General features: G+C 36.5%; 1 protein-coding gene across 4 annotated transcripts in view; it reads right to left on the minus strand.

Annotated features, from left to right (window-relative positions):
* The window catches only part of ARHGAP24 (Rho GTPase activating protein 24), a 504,620-nt gene that overhangs the window by 341,137 nt on the left and 145,236 nt on the right, over positions 1-18,247 (minus strand). The gene's annotated exons all lie outside the window — the stretch shown is intronic.

Below are 18,247 nucleotides of genomic sequence, written 5' to 3' on the forward strand. Positions count from 1 at the left end.
GCTCTAGTCCTCCTATCACACAATTTCTTCCTGTTTCCTCAATCTAGTTAGTATTCATCTCTGACAGCTTTATATGCAGAACCCAATTGGTTGGTGTGTCAGATTTTATATATGTCTATCTGTTTCACTAATTTATGAATTTATATGGCAGGTTCAATGGCTTTTTCATCCTTGTATGATACATAAATCTGAGTATAAATCTTTATTAGTGGCATATTTTTAACAAATATTGGTTAAATTGAAATCAAATCATAAATATAGCAAACAGCCTGATTTCCCCAACTCGACTCTAAATTGTAGTACAGTCTGGCCAGATAACTGTATACTTGGTTCCCTTTTATTTCTGCAGAAACTAGGGTACAGAGAAGACAAATAAACCAGAGATTACAAAAAATTCATGATATTCCTAATTTATAAATTCTTCAAATAGTGATATATGCATACAGTTTATACAATTAAACTCTATGAATATATAGTTATTTAATCCTGAAATGGTGCATCTTTGAAAAAGGACTTTTGAAGTAAAGAAAAATATAGACTGTGACTCTAAGTTGAATTAGTGTAAGAAAAATGGTACTGATTTCTTTCAAATTCTTATTATCAAGAAGAATGAAAACCAACATAATGATAGGTATTCACAGTATATAATTTTTCCACCCCTTAATGACTTTGAATAAACTAAATGGAAGCCTTTGAAAATATTTGTTCAATGAGATACAACTAACATCTATGGTTTTATATAAACTAAATAAACAATCAAACATTAATACATTTTTCTAAAATGCAGATTCATAATATATTTTAAAATCTCCATGCAATCAGACTGATACTTTCAAAGCCACTTAAAAATCTGATATAGGCTCTTCAATAAGCTCCCAGCTGAATTATCAATTTCTTCCTGTAACCTCAAAAATCACATTATAAAAAAAAATTTGATTGAGAAATATCTATTGGGAGTCAAATTTTCCCTTCAGCATGCCCTTCTTCTCAGGGTTAAAATGAAATTTACTAAGCAAGGACATTTAGCACAAGACAGCACACACATTTGATGAACATGACCCAGTGCCAAGAAGGATAGGCAACTGCTTTTTAAAAGTCAGTTTTACATTACAGAAATAGTACAATTTTACTCAGAGGAGATTTGTCTAGTATTAAAGTAAATCTTCATATTTTTTATCTGCTCATCCTCTTTATTATCCTGTAGACTCCCATTCTTGACCATAAAACAATAATATAAATGTTGCCTGCAATTAAGATTTTTTTTTATGTCAGAGCTAAAGGAAAGAAAAATGATTAAAGACCAAATTCTATTACCAAAACCACCATGATTCTAACCTATTTTTCCTGGAAATTTACTATATGAAATAGTGTTTGAATTAAATGTGCCAATGACCAGAGCATGAAAATAATCATGTTGTATGGAAATTTTGATAAAGACATTTTTTTAAATTATGGACTTACTCTTTGTTATTAAACTGTCTGGAATTTTTATCTTAAGCTACAAACTGAAAGAAAACAAATAAGCAGTTATCTACTGATCATAATCAGAATTTATTCAAGGGAAATCTACTTAAATTTTATTATCTAGGCTACTCTTATTGCTAATGGTCACTTTTTTTTTAAGTAACAGCATTTTCATGAGCATCGTTATAAGACCTGATCTTCATAAAAGGTGTAGGAAATTAGTTGCTCCTTCCTGTTGCCATCATCTATGGTTTGGAAGCACACAAGTTCCTATTTATCAAACTGAACTGTGACAATTTAATGAGATTTTGCTAGATCCTGCAAGGTCCATATATAATTGTCATATAGACTAAAATAAGTGCTACACATAGCCTGTGGTATTCCTTCAAAGAACAGTTAACTACAAAAGAGTAAGGGTAGATGCTTATATATGTTATTTAAAAGCTTACAATGTTTATCTGCAAGATGCCATACACGTGTCATCATCTTAATTAGTCTATCTTGAAACCCCATAGTGTCCTTACAATCTCCCAAATATTTTAATGTCAAATAAGAATTAACATAAGAATGAATTATACCAATTTAGTCATTTCCAATTAATCTGGAGAATAAATTTCCTACAGAAATGAGCCATGCATTTGATAAACGTCTTTAAGGAATTATTTCCATCATCATTATCAGAGAATTACAGGCTTTTAGAGCCAGAAGAAGTCTTAGTGTAATCTGGTACTATTCATTTATTTTCAAATATAAGCAGAATAATTAAAAGACTGTTTACCCCATGTGATTAGTGATGAAGTCAGACTTAGAGCTTAGTCTTAAACCTAATATGACATTCCTTTCATTAAATAAAGCTACCTCTCCAAGGTAATAATTATACTAATATCTCATGATTATTAATTGATTCATATATGCCAAGCCCTAGTCTAAGCTCTTTACTCATTTACTATTCACAACAACCTATCAGGCAAATACTCTTACCTTCTTATATATCATTTTATAGATTTGGAAACTGAGACAGCAAAGTTTAAGTCACTGTCCTTCACATAACTAATGAGACAGTGAACTGTTTTGGAGGAATGACTGCCCCAGAGCCCTGCTCTCAGCCAAGATATACAATTGCAAGTTCTTTACAATACACACATTTGCCCTCATGGGCCACACCAAGAGTGAAGTCAATAGGTATCATCTTTGATTCAGACTAACTTCCAATCTAGATATAATAACATAATTAAAGACAACTTTAATTTTGAAGTGAAGCAGTCTTAAGCCATCTTTATGGGGCTTACTTGGAAGATTCAGTTCCACACTGTCAGTGACACTGTGCACCTACCCCTACAGACAACGTGAGTGAGTTCACACTGGTTAATTCATCCACATGTCCATTCCTTCCACAAGTATTTACTGAGAGCGTACTATCAACCATTCTTCTAGAGAAGAAAACAAAGATCTCTGCTCTCATAAACTTGCCCTCTGGTAGGGGAAACAGACCACAAAGAAGCATAACACAAGTAAATTTTGCAGCATATTAGGAAATGATAAACACCATGAACAAGAACAACAAAAAGAAAAGAAAAAAGTAGAACCAGGCTGAAGTGTGGAGGAGAGGGCAGTTTCCAACGGGAAGTGGTGTGATGCATATAAGCCTCCTTGAGAAAGTGGCATGTGAGCAAAGAGTTAACCTGAGGCTCCCTGGAGGACAGCATTTGAGGAAGAAGAAAGTACTGCAAAGGACATGGATGTGATTATGACTGGGTTTTGATCCCGGGCTTGGGAGACTGAACAAGAAAGAAACATATGGAGAGATGTCTAGGGGCCAGATGCTGAAGGGTGTTGAAGGACTCTGGCTTCCGTTCTAAGTACTGAGAGAAATGTAAGATTTTAAGTGAAGGAGTAGCATAACCTGACTTGCTAAGTTTTAGAAAATCTGACTCATATGCTAAAAGTGGCCTGTTGGGAGATGAGAAGGGAAGCATGGAGATGAGCAATGGAGTTTTGGACTAATTCAGTTAAGAAATGATGGCTGAGGCCAGGGTAGCAGCAGGACAGAGGTAAAAGGTGCTTAAAGCTTTGGATATATTTTGAAGGTGGAGCCCACAAGATTTCTAAAAATGGATTAGATGTAAAATATATGAGATGAGAGATAAAGAAAGCAGACAAGCATGATTCCAAAGCCTTGGGTCTGAATAACTAAGACAGAAGGAACTGTCATCAACAGGAATGACAAAGGTTGTGGATGAAACTGGTTTGGGGCAAGAGCACTAGCTCAGTTTGGGGCATGTTGAGTTTGGAATAACTATTAGTCATTGATTGCATTGTTGGAAATATTTGAAGAAATAAGTCTAGAAGTCCAGGAGAAAGGAATGGACTGTAAATATATATTTGGGAGTCACTAGCATATATATGGAATTAAAACCATGAGTCTGGATCACAGTAAATAAAGAATGAAAAAGTCCCAAAAACTGATTTGCAAGGCCCTCAAACATTATACAGCTAAATGGTCAAGTGAGGATAAAAAGAGAATTAGCAAAGGAGATTGAGAAGTGAACAGTAAGGTAGAGGAAAAACCAAGAGATTGTGTGACCTGAAGTGGAGAAAATTTATCAATTGTGTCAACTTCTGCTTATAGTCCTAACAAGATGAGGAAGACATTGACCATTGCACTTAACATCATGGAATACTGTTCACCTTGACCATTGGTGGACTGGCAACAGGTGGAGGTGAGAAAAGGTGGTTCAAACTAAGTATTTCATTCTAACAATTCTCATATTAATTTAATTTACAGTTCTCCTTATCAGTTTTGGAGATTATAGATGAAGAGGTCATAATTTATGAAGCTTGATATTTTTTTTCAGGCTTGATAATTAGTTTCTGATGAATATCAAGTATTTAAGATTTTTTTTCTGTTCATTGTATTAATGAAAACATTAACATGTAACACAGAATTTTATCTTTGGCAAAACTTAACTACATAGTTAGAGAAAAAAGGTATGAATAAGACCAAAACTGTGATAGCTGTTCAGAGGAAAGTGTGCTCCCCGAGGGCTAGAGAGCCAACCGAAGGAGTAGTAGGACTTCAGTTGAACTTCAGAGAAGTGTGTCAATGTGCACACAAGCTCTGGTTACTCTCAAAGACCATCTTTTATGACAATAAATGCCTTTCCAGAAGAAAAAGGAGGGTCCAGAGGAGGAGGAGAAATTGATAACTACCAGCTTATTTTGCTAAAATTTTGATTTTTTAAAAACTCAATTGCAATACAATCAGGGTTGAAGAGAAATCAAAAATATAATTAGAAACTGAGGTTTGCTTTTTTTAGTTCAACAACCAGTTTTGAATACATTATGGGATGAAATATGTTCTCCACCCAAAAACAATTCATGTTGGAGTACTAAGACCCAATACTTCATAAAGTGACTGCAGCAGGATATGAGATCTTCAAGTTAAAAGAGGGCCATTAGGGTGGCTTTAATCTAATATGACTTAGAGGGCCACTAGGGTGACTTTAATCTAATATGACTGGTATACTTACAGGAAGAAGAAAAGAAGAAATTAGGACACAGAAATACACAGAGGGAAGACCAGATAAAGACACAGGGAGAAGATGGCCATCCACAAGCCAAGGAGAGATTTGGAACAGATTCTCCCTTGAAAACCTCAGAAGGAACCAACCTTGCTGACACTTTGATCTTGGACTTCCAGGCTTCAGAACTGTGAGAAAATAAATACTCATTGTTTAAACTGAACAGTCTGTGGTCCTCTGTTATGACAGCCCTAGAAAACTAATACAGGATATAAAGCTAAAATGGAACACCTTTTGCATTCATCTGTAAAAGAATGCCATAATAATAGAAAGGAATATTTCCTCAAGAGCACAGAAGGTAAACTAGAAAGTTACTCAATTTCTTTTTAGTTGGAATTAACTTCTCTATTTACCTGAATGCTACATTCTTGATTTGCCTTATATTTACCTATAGAAACAAAAATTGTTTCTGTGGTTCAATCAATATAAATAATTTTTGAATTATGCCTCAATTGATATAAGCTACTATATGACCCTTTTTGCCAAGTAATCAAATCCTATCTACATTTATTAAAATACAAAGAGAAAAATGCATTAAAGAGGTAGTGAATATTTAAAAAATTACAATTTAAGTAACCATTACTTTTTCATTAAATTGAAGAAAAAATTAGTGACAACTAGGTCATAAATTCTCTGAAGGCAAGGACTGCGTTACTGATCTTGAAAAGCAGTATGAAACCTAAGATAGTCTTTGACTTAGTAGAGAGTCAATAAATGTTTGTTAAATAAATGTAAAAGTATATCATGAAAATCTCACAGTTAGCATTAAAACCTTGAGATGGGATGTTTTAAAATATAGGTTTTATTATTAGTTAGGTATGGCAAAGCTAATGGATCAGGAGACAACTGCCTTTGAAAAGATTGTGTGCTATACTCAAAGATCCCAAGAGGAGGGGGCACATTACATCACACAGCCTGTGGGGGCAGGGGTGGGGATTGGGGCATGTGGGTAAGAAGGCCGAGAGTGAATGGGATGGGAGGAATAGTGAGAAATGTGGGCAAGAGCCTTTATTGTGACTTCTGTGGGGAAAAAAGGGAGAGGCAGAATAAGCAGGCTTAATTTGAATAATTTCAGCAGTCTCTGGTGTATAAGGGCTATCAGTAGTTGTCTGGTACTGGGACTGGGGTGATTAGCACAATTGACAGTGGCCCCAGAGGGTAAGAGTGTAAGACCAACTGAGGGTTGGGCCTGTGAGTTTTGTATTGATTTGTTTGCATTTGAAAAGCTAAGTCCTCTACTAATTTTAGATATTGATTAATCCTAGGAGGGGCTGACCCTTATGTCAAAGCACTGCTATAAAGAAAAACAAAAAGGCATGGTTACTACATTTCCTACTAATTTGTCATTTTAATAATTAACAACTGAGCAATATTTCTAACTTTTTTCAGCCTCTCACATAATACATTAACTCAGTCTTACCTTTAGCATTGATGCTGACACACAGTGGCACTTAAAGCTGTATGAATCTTAGGAGAGGAAAAAAGATGACAGAGTAGGAAGGCAAGGTAGAAACCTTCTCCTCCACATACACCAAGGAAACAACTACAGCAAATACAACTAACCCTGAAAACAGCCTGAAGACTGCAGAACAGACCACCTACACCTAGTGTAGAAGAGAAGACCATACAAAAATGTTAAAGAGGCAAAACCATGATTAAGCAAACCCAAGTCCTTACCCTATCTCAACCCACAGGTGGGAGGAAGAGAAATGGAGTGGCAAGGGGGTAGGTACCCAGTAACTCTGCACACCTGGCCCTGGAGATCTGCTCTGCGAGCATGAGTCCACATTGCACTGATCTGGTAATCAGCGGGGCTGACATGAGGAACAGATGGACTACTCTAGGAGGATGAAACTCCAGCCATTTGTGGAAAACTGGCACACTCTGCCAGTCTCACTAAGAACCAACATTGAAGTGACAGTTTGAAAGATTTGTCAGCAGCAGGAGGGGTGCTAGAAGGGTGAGGGTTGGACAGAGCTTTCTCTGCTGGAGAAAGAGCAGGTGGATGATACGTCCCCAACCCTCCCTTCACCCAATAGTTTGGGCACTCTTGGATGCACCATCCTCCTTGCTGGTGACTCAGCCCCAAGGCACTTCCCTGTGCACCACCAGCGGCTAGCCCACTGAGCCCAGAAGCATCAGATTTTGATGCCTGGTAAGCAGAGGAAGGCTCTTCCAGCTTTCTGGGTCCTGTCTCAGCACAATTAGAGAGTCATCTGCAGAAGCCAGCTCCTAGAGCTCCTTCCTCCCCATGGGTGGCCAAACCTAGTGCCATGTGCCCTGCTGCTCCTGCCCAGCAACTCACTATCTCACAACCATGTGACTCACCTCCACCACAAGCTTGTGCCTCGGCCACTAAGTGACTTGTTGCACCACACAACTGCCCAAGAGCTCTATATCCTCCCTGCCCACCCTGTATACCCAGCAGCCCTGCCATCACTGCAAGGTAGGAAGAAGGCAGCCCTACCCACAACAATCCCAGCAGAAGCCACTGCTCTGATCACAAAGGGCCAGCTGAGGCAAACTGCCCACCACAGTGGACTGAGATAGACCATCACCAGCAGACAGACAGAAAGGTGGCCCCACCCAATGCCCACCAACAACAACTGGGGCTCCACGACAAAGGACAATCAGGCACTGGGGAGGAAAGGGTCTTGAGCTTCTTGGCATAACAGGATGCCTTCTTCATAAAACCATTACTTTCTAGACCAGAAAGAAGAGCAGATCCACATAATACAAAGGAAAAAACACACAAACCCTGACAAAATGAGGAGACAGAGGAATATGTTACAAGTAAAATACAGGATAAAACACCAGAAAGACTAAATGAAACAGACATCACCAATCTTCTTGATAAAAATCTCAAACTAACAGTCATAAATATGATCACTGATCTGCAGAAAAGTATTGATGATTTTAGGGAGGACTTCAACAAACAGATACAAGAGCTGAAAAACAGAAACTCAGAGCTGAAGAATACCGTAACTGAAATGAAATATACAATGGAGGAAATGAATAATAGATTGCTATAGGTAGAGGAGACCATGAGATGGAAAATAGAGAACAGGAAAACAATGAAGCTGAGGAACAGAGAGAAAAAAAGAATCTCTAGAAATGAAAGAATGATAAAAGAGCTCTGTAACCAATCCAAATGAAACAGTATTTGCATATTATGGGCACCAGAAAGAGAAGAGAGAGGTAAAGGAATAGAAAACCTCTTCGAGGAAATAATTGTTGAAAAGTTCCCCAGTCTGGGAAAGGAAATAGACACTCAGGTCATGGAACCACAAAGAGCCCCTAAAAAAGGAACCTCAGGAAGACAACACCAAGACATAATAATTAAAGTGATAAAGATTAAGGATAAGGAGAGGGCACTGAAAGCAGCCAGAGAGAAAAAGTTATTACTTATAAGGGAAACCCCATCAGGCCATCAGCAGACTTCTCAGCAGAAACTTCATAGGCCAGAAAGGAGTGGTATAAAAAATTTAAGGTATTGAAAGAGAAGGGCCTTCAACCAAGAATTCTCTATCCAGCAAGATTATCATTCAGATTTGAAGGACAGATTAAACATTTCCCAGATAAATGAAAGCTGAAGGAAGGAATTTATAACCACTAAACCAGCATTACAGGATATGTTAAAGGGGATGCTGTAGTTGGAAATGTTCCTAAGCCTAAATAGTTTCACCACAGTAAAGATAGTAGACTAATTAATTACCAAACAAGTATAAAATTAAAATAAAAGTAGTAAAACCAACTATATACAAAATTAGTCAAGGGACTCACAAAAAAGTGCAGATTATGACCTCTAATACACAAAGTATAGAAAAGGAAGAACAAAAAAATATGTACTTTTAGATTGTATTTGAAACAGAGCAATTGTCATCTTACTATAGACTATTATATAGTCAGGAAGCTAGCCTTGAACCTTAAGGTAACCACAAACCTAAAGACTATAAAAGGTACACACAAAAAAATTTTTTTAAGAGAAATCCAATCACAATGCAAAAGAAAACATCAAAAAGACAAGAAGAGAGTGTAAGAGAGGAAGACAGGAACAGAGAGGAGCTATAAAAAACAATCAGAAAACAATTAATAAAATGGCAATAAGTAGATACTTACCAATAATTATGCTTTAAATGTAAATGGACTGAATGTAACAATCAAAAGACATAGAGTGGTATCAATAAAGAAACATGACCAATCTATATGCTGCCTACAGGAGTCCCATTTCAGATCCAAAGACAAACACCAATTAAAAGTGAAAGTATGGAAAAAGATGTTTCATGCAAATAATAGAAAAAAAGCAGGAGTAGAAGTATTTATATCAGAAAAAAGAGATTTCAGAACAAAGTAACAGGAAACAAAGAATACTACATAATGATAATGGGGTCAGTCTAACAAGAGGATATAACCATTATAGATATCTATGCACCCAACATGGGAGAACCTAAATATGTAAAACAAATACTAACAGAATTAAAGGAGGAAATAGATTGCAACATATTCATTTTAGGAGACTTTAACACACCACCTACATCAATAGATCAATAAGAAAGAAACTATAAGGAAACAGAGGCATTGAACAATACATTAGATGCACTTAACACATATCTACAGAATATTCCACCCAAAAGCAGCAGGATACACATTTTTCTTAGGTGTACATGGAATGTTCTTCAGAATAGATCAAATACTAGGCCATTAAAAGGGCCTCAATAAATTCAAAATGATTGAAATGGTATCAAGCCACTTTTCATACTACAATGGTATGAAACTAGAAATAAATTACACAAGAAAACAAAAGAAAGCCTAAAACACATGGAGATTAAACAACATGGTTCTAAATAATCAATAGATCAAATGAACAAATTAAAACAGAAATCAAGCAATAAATGGAGACAAATGAAAACAAAAATTCAACAGTCTAAAATTTGTGAGATACCACAAAAGCAGTTCTAAGAGGGAAGTATGTAGCAATACAAGCCTACCTCAGGAAACCAGAACAATCCCAAATAAACAGTCTAAATTCACAATTAAAGGCACTAGAAAAAGAACAAATGAAACCCAAAGTTAGTAGAAGGAGGTACATGATAAGGATCAGAGCAGAAGTAAGTAAAATAGAGAAAAAAAAAAATCAATGAAACCAAAAGCTGGTTCTTTGAGAAAATAAACAAAATGGATATACCCCAGCCAGACCTGTCAAGAAAAAAAAAAGGAAGAGTACACAAAAAAACAGAATCAGGAATGAAAATGGAAGTCACAATGAATATCATAGAAATACAAACATTATTAGAGAATTCTATTAAAAATTATATGCCAATAAATTGGACAACCTTGAAGAAATGGAAAAATTCCTAGAAAAAATAACCTTCTAAGACTGACCAAGGAAGAAGCAGAAAATCTGAACAGACCAATTACTAGTAACAAAATTGAATTGGTAATAAAAACCTTCCAACAAATAAGTCTACGAACAGATAGCTTCACAGCTGAATTCTACCAAATATTCAAAGAAGAGCTAATACCCATCCTTCTTAAAGTATTTCAAAAGTAGAAGAGGGAATACTTCCAAACTTATTCTATGAGGTCAGAATCTCTCTAATGTGAAAACCAGACAAAGACACTACAAAAAAATTAAATTATAGATTGATATACCTGATGAACATAGATTCATAAATCCCCCACAAAATATTAGCAAACTGAATTCAGAAATACAGCAAAAGGATCATCTACCACAACCAAGTGGGATTTATTCCAGGGTTGCAAGGATGGTACAATATTCATAAATAAGTCAATGTGATAAACCACATTACCAAAAAGAAGGAAAAAAAACACATGATCATCTCAATAGATCCTGAAAAAGCATTTGACAAAATTCAACATCCATTCGTGATGAAAACTCTCAACAAAATGGGTATAGAAGCTACATACCTCAACATAATAAATGCCATATATGACAAACATGTAGCTAATACCATACTTAGTGGCAAAAAGCTGAAAATTTTTCTTCTAAGATCAATAACAAGAAAAGGATGTCCACTCTCGCCACTTTTATTCAACATAGTTCTGGAGGTCCTAACCACAGCAATCAGAAAACACAGAGAGATAAAAGGCATCCAAATTAGTAAGGAAGAAGTTAAACTGTCACTATTTCCAGATGACATAATATTATACATAGAAAACCCTAAAAATTTGACCAAAACACTATTAGAATTAATAGCTGGATTCAGCAAAGTTGCAGGATACAAAATTAATACACAGAAATCTGTTGTATTCCTGAGGAAAAAAAGATAAATCAGGAAAACAATTCCATTTACAATTGCATCAAGAAGAATAAAATAGGGGTAAACCTTAAAATAAAAGGGATAAACCTTACCAAGGAGATGGAAGACCTGTACCTTGAAAACAATAAGACACTCATGAGAGAAATAAAGAAGACACAAATAAATCGAAATCTATCCCATGATCATGGATAGGAAGAATTAATATTGTCAAAATGGCCATCCTGCCCAAAACAATTTACAGATTCAGTGCAATCCCTCTCAAATTACCAACAGCATTTTTTTCAATGAACTATAACAAATAACCCCCAAATTCATATGGAACCACAAAAGATCCCAAATTGTCAAAGCAATCTTGAGAAAGAAGAGTAAAGCTGGTGGGAATAAAGCTCCCTGACTTCAAGCTATACTACAAAGCTATGGTAACCAAACAGCATGGTATTGGCACAAGAAAAGACTAGAATAGAATAGAGAGCCCAGAAATAAAGCCACACATATATGGTCACTTAATATATGATAAATGAGCCATGAATATACAATAAGGAAGACTGTCTCTTCAATACTGGTATTGGGAAAACTGAACAGCTACATGCAAGAGAATGAGACTGGATCACTGTCTAACCCCATACACAAAAGTAAACTTGAAATGGATCAAAGACCTGAATGTGAGACATAAAACCATAAAATTCATAAATGAAAACATAGGCAAAAATCTCTTGAACATAAATATGAGCAATATTTTCCTGGACACATCTTCTCAGGCAAGCTTTTGTCCTAAAGCTTCTGAGTTAGAAATAGGGTATATCCAAGACTGATTAAAGACAATGGTCATGTGATCATGTCTGTTTCTCAGTTTCATGGACTGTATTCCCCTTCCCTAGGTAACCCTATGACAAGTTCAGAAAAATAATCAATAATAGAAATTTATAGTACTTAATCATAAAATAGATCACCATTTCATTAGTTTCTATAATAGAAGCAACTACCTAAACATTATTCTACCTTCCTTCTTCAGCTTTATCTCCATGTAGAATAATGGAAGGCCTGAATAAGAAGTGGTAAGGCAATCCTGAAATTAGCATCATGACTATGTCAGAGACTCAAGTCAGTGCCTACTGAAGTCAACCAACAGCACTAGGCTCTTAACTTTAATTCATAAGTGTTTTTTATCACTAGTCTTTCCTTAAGGGAATTTTTATCTTCACAATTTTATTTAAAGTAAAGGGTTTTCAGTATTAAATACCAAATGGTCAGAGGATCTGTCCATGACAATATACTCTAGGTATTAAACACAAGTTGTAATTTAAGTATTAAAAAAGTATCTACAGCTCCTTATTCTCCATAATCCAGTTTAACAAGGTACCACACACACACACACACACACACACACACACACACACACACACACACATACACACAATTAAAATTGATGTCAATACTAGAAAAGAAGAAAAAAGAGCAAGATCATAGCCCTGTATTGTTAAATAGACTGTTGTGGTGTTTATTTCAGTTTAAAATAAGCTGCTATGACTTATAGCATTTCTCACCCCAAAACCATTAGAGGGTTTTGGAGAAGTCACATGTCAGTTGAAGAATGCATCTCTTTCATTTTTCAAGTGATGATGCCAAAGGGTGTTAAGAAAGAAGAATATTAAATTGCAACAGGCTCTTCTCTAACTTCATTGGAACAGCTGAACTATATCACTAAGTCAAGCAGAATGTTACTCAGAAGAAGTTGTATCATATAACATGTACAAGTCAAATAAGCATCATTAAATGTGGTATTTAAATCTAAGAAAAAAGTACCAGGAAACTAGTACAAAATTATCTCTCCAGTTAAATCACTGCTGCAGTGCTCCTTAAACCAGGACTAAGCTAGAGTTATGTAAGACAATCATGACTGGGGAGAAGGGAGAGTAGATGAGACAAGTTGTAACAAGCTATACCACAGTCCCGGCCTGCCCTGGTGCTGACCACTCAGGATGCGGACTCAGACAAGAGTGTGGTGTGACTGAGATGGTGTGTGGTGCAGATGAAGCTTCTGCTCAGGGGATGAGGCAAAGGGAGTGTAGATTTTGGACAAAGCCTCAAAAGAATGCAAACCACAGTCTTAGTTCTTAGCAGTGACTTTCTATGCTAATAAATGTTCCTATTTTCAAGAACCACATCAAATATCTCTTTGATCTAGATCAGCACTGTTCAGTAGAAATATGATGTAAGCCAAATAGTTAATTTAACATTATCTAGTAGCTACATCAATTAAAAAAAGAAACAGGTGAAATTAATTTTAATTACACATTTTATTTAATCCAAAAATTCAAGACATTCTCATTTCAACATGATTACATGTTGAAAATACTAATGAGATATTTTACATTTTTTTTCAATATGGAGATTTTGAGATTGAGTGTATTTTAAATTTAGAGCACATCTCAGTTCATATTAGTCACACTTCAAGTCCTCCATAACCACATATGGTTAGTAGTTACCTAAGTGTTGGAATCTATTATTGAGGAATACTTAGAAAGCAAATGTATGTTTAAAAAGGAAAAATCAATGAAGCTAAATGAATACCTAGTGGTATATCAATTAGAGTACAACTTCTACTCTTCAAGAACCATCACTTATTTGTTGTTAAAACTTGAGGTTCTAGAAACTAGAAACTTGATGTGGAAGATCTTTGTACTATAATTGTGGTTCTAATCTTGGGTCAAATCAGTTTCTTTGTCAGTGGTTCTGAATTATGATTGCAATTATCCACACAGATAATCCAAGGAAACTTACCCAAGTTTCAGACACCTTATGAGTATGCAGAGATCCACAATTATACCCTCAGAACTAAACAAAACATAGGTAACACTGGCTATCTATGCAACTCAAGTATTCAACTAATGCAGCTTGCACATTTTCTAATTGAACTTGGCTCTAGATTCAATATTGTTTATATTTACTTAACATGTTAATGTAGGAAAATCATATGTGTGCATGAATATGACACTTTGGGGGCCTTTGAAAGATATTCACTCATTCCTTCCTTCAAAATATTATTTACGAAGTGCTTACCATGTCCATAGTTGGCAAAGCATTGAGGGGAAGGTGACAGAAGTATGAATTCAGGCCACAAAGAGCTTACAGTTTGGTTTGCATGAAGATATATAGCAAATTAGTATATATGATTAGTGTAAAAAGTGACAATTTAAAAAATGGAGAAACTAATAGGTCTTGGATTTGTCAGGAGAGACTTCATGGAAAAATTTAAACTTGCAATGGGTCACAAGGATGATTGGGTTTGGACTGACAATTCCATCTTGGGGAAAGAGTTTCAACAGAGGAAATGAAATTGAGCTTTTCCACTGAATTTTCAGTGAGTGGGGATAAAAACAGTCTAATATAATTGGCAATTTTGTGAAGGAATAGTAATGATGGCTAATACTGATTTTATATATATGTATATATAAAATACGTGTATATGCAAATATGACACATGACAATTTATATGTCACATTCACAAAAGCCTATGAGATGGGTACTATTAACATGCCCATTTTATAGATGAGAAATCTGAAGCACAGAGGGTCAAGTAGCTAAGGTCTATAGAGCTGGAAGATACATGATGAATTCAGGTTGGGCACTTTGAGCTCACACTAATAGTTGAACATTCAAGTGTCAGGACTATGGGATTAGAACAGCCATATAAGGTTGAGACTCCAGATATTACCTTGGGAATGAAGTTTATATTGTTAATTTACTGTCAGAAAGCATCTAAAAATAAGAATAATGAAGGCCAAGGCCTATGCCCTGGGAAATATTCAGTGCTGGACAAGGCATTTGAGGAGCCAGGAGAGAGGAGCCCCAGTAAGATACGGCAAGTGGGAGAAGATGTTGGGGCCATGGAAGGAAGGGGGATGGGCAATCACATCAAATGATCAAGAGGAATAAGTCAGAAAAAAACATGGAATCCACTGAGAAGGAAAGAGGAATTCAATAAAATGTGAAGGCAGGTCTCTGTGAAATAAGGAGAAAGTAGGTTGTAAGTAAAGGAGGCACTGTGAATAAGCCCTTAGTCTGAGAAGTTTTGGTGTGGTGCAATAAAGGAGAGAAGTGTAACAGAAGCTCAAGGCACATTACCATCTATGAAAGTATTCATTCACAACCTAGATCACCAGAGGGTTGAGTGGTTGGAGACGAATGTGTTAACTAGGTCTTCGGAACTACCTCCTTAAGCATAGACAGGTGGATGAGAAGGCGTGAAGGCAGGACTCAGGGAAAGCCATGGAAAGAGGGAAGTCCTTGTAGCCTGTGGAGCAGGTGTGCTTGGTACACTGACATGGTCCTCTTGCCAGGGTGCAGAACCAGTAAATGGGTGTGGGAAATTGGAAAAGGTGAAAAATACTTGAAAAAGGTGACAGGTAATAAATGAACAATAAAATTATTGTTGAATATTGGGAAAGGTTTAGTCTTCAGGTGACACTGTGGTTTTTAGTAAGCAAAATCCTCATCATTCTCCATTTTCCTCAGCAGAATTTTGAATCCAGGGAGGTAGAAATGGAAGGAGAAAGTGGCAATTAGTTAAAAAGCAGTGCATGTAGGAAAGTTCTAGTGGGGAGGATCGGTTGCGGGAACCCGAGCTGTCGAGTAAGCCCGATCAAGGTGACAGTCTCCCCAGAGCACCAAGATTTCATGCCAAGCCCAGGGAGCCTGGCTGGGACTGGTAAGGTCCTGGGCAAGAAGCTGGAGAAAAGGGGCTTTGACAAGGCCTGAGTGGTCGTTGCCCAGTTCCTGGTGCTAAAGACAGATGAAGATCTTTCCTGGAATGGCTGAAGGACACATGTGGCGCTAACGCCAGGCAGTCCTGGGACCTCCTCAGGGGCCTCTGAGAGGGGCGACGCCTGCTTGTGATGCCCTCTGGGAAGCCTCCGATCCCAAGCCCCACCACTCAGTCTCTGGAGTTCTCAGCCCCGTGCAGACTCTACCCGCGTCCTCTACAAAGGAAAAGACTGCTGTTGTCCTCCTCACCTCTGACAATGCCAGTGTCTCTTGGGGGTTCTCTCCCCTCACCATTTCACCTTTTTTGGGACTTCTCTCTCTTGCATGCAGCTACCTTCACCTTCCCCTGCCAGTTCCATGTTGACCATTACCAGCTTTTCTGAGAGGATTCCTGGCTTCTTCCCTCACCTCTGATCTGTTTGATGCCATCTGGTTTCTTTTTCGATAGAACAGTCACCGTCCTTGTAAAGTTTTTTAAATCAGTAAAGTCAGTGACCTTAATTTAAAAGAAAAAAATGTAGTGCATGTACTCACTATGACAAAAAGTCAGGAACAACTCATATGCTGTTCTAGGTAACAGAAATAAATAGCTGACAACCACAGATGTTTTAAAATACTATTTCTAAAAACTACAGATGAGATTCTCTACCTCATCAGAAGGTATATTCATCAAAAGATTCAGGCATGTCTCATTAGGCCTTAAGGATGAATAAAGTATGGGTCATGTTTATTTGAATCACAAGAGTATCTTTTTCAAGGAAAGTAGACAAGAGTCAAGGGGTAGTAATAATTGTGAGTATCTCAAGGGTCTCTCACTGAAAAGGTCTTTTGGCCCTATGTATTCAAGATCTGGCATATAATCAAAGGGTAAAACTTGAAGGAGTTGGTGTCAGTGAAAGTTTCAATGAGGATGGGAGTATCTTAGGAACACAGGCCAAGTCCAACACCACTGAAGATCAGTAGTGATACTGAAGTTGAAGCAAGTATGAACAGCATCCTTTGTGGGCGTCTGAAAGAATTAAATGTAAGACGTGAAGCAATGAGGAATGTGGGAGAGGAAGAAATTGATTTGGAAGCCAAAGGGAATACCTCATGGAGTACACAGTGGGCATCTGAAGACAGCCATCAGCCTTGGGACATATTTGAAGATATTAATTTCCTGAAAATTGACAGAAAGTTGAGGCAGAGAAATCCTATATTTAACAATTATCGTGATCTTAATTGGCCTCCAGGCTGAAATTAAAAATGGAGTAGTTGAGGAATTTTAGTGATAATTAGTGGCAGAACAAATTTATTGAACTAACTATAGAATATCTAGCTTATAAAGCTCATACATTCTTTTTTTTAACTATAGTTATTTTTTAAATTTTTTTATTAAGTTATGATTGATATACACTCTTATTAAGGTTTCACATGAAAAAACAATGTAGTTACTACATTTACCCATATTATCAAGTCCCCACCCATACCCCAATGCAGTCACTGTCCATCAGTGCAGCAAGTTGCCAGAGATCGACTATGTGCCTTCTCTGTGCTACACTGTTCTCCCAAAAGCTCAAACATTCTTGAAACAATATTGCTAATACTGAGATAAGGTATCTTTTTATTTCTCCATGACATATTAAATATATCAATACATAATGCTAACTCACTGATGGAAAGGGGACCAAATCATTTGTAAGTTTTTTTTCATTCCTTAGTTAAATCAGTTTGCTAATACCTTTCTGCAAAATATCAGTTGCATAATTATATTCAAGTGTAATGTCAAGTCATTTAAATAGAAGAAAACAGTGTCTTCAGAAGGAGGCATGTTCCTGCAGAATGTAGATGATGAAACAAGGACATATCTTTAATAAAATATTCTTTGATAAAAGTCAAAGAAATATTTACATGTGAAAAGAAAATTGTGTTGAGCCATACGGGCCACATACAGAGGCATGTGGTTGCTGAGCCAATCCAAAACTCAGAACTTAACTTTAGAGAGGAGGAAACAAGCCCCAGATTATTTTAGGAAGCACATAATAATTACACCTATTCTGAAAGTACCTCTTTAGAACTATTGATTTACAATTGTTAATTAAAAGAGAATAATATAAACTCAGGACTTAATCTAAAATTGCATTCTAATTTCTTGGGTCTTGGTGAGTGAAGGGGCAT

Source organism: Manis javanica, chromosome 5 (genome assembly GCF_040802235.1).
Source record: "Manis javanica isolate MJ-LG chromosome 5, MJ_LKY, whole genome shotgun sequence".
Classification (NCBI taxonomy): Eukaryota; Metazoa; Chordata; class Mammalia; order Pholidota; family Manidae; genus Manis; species Manis javanica.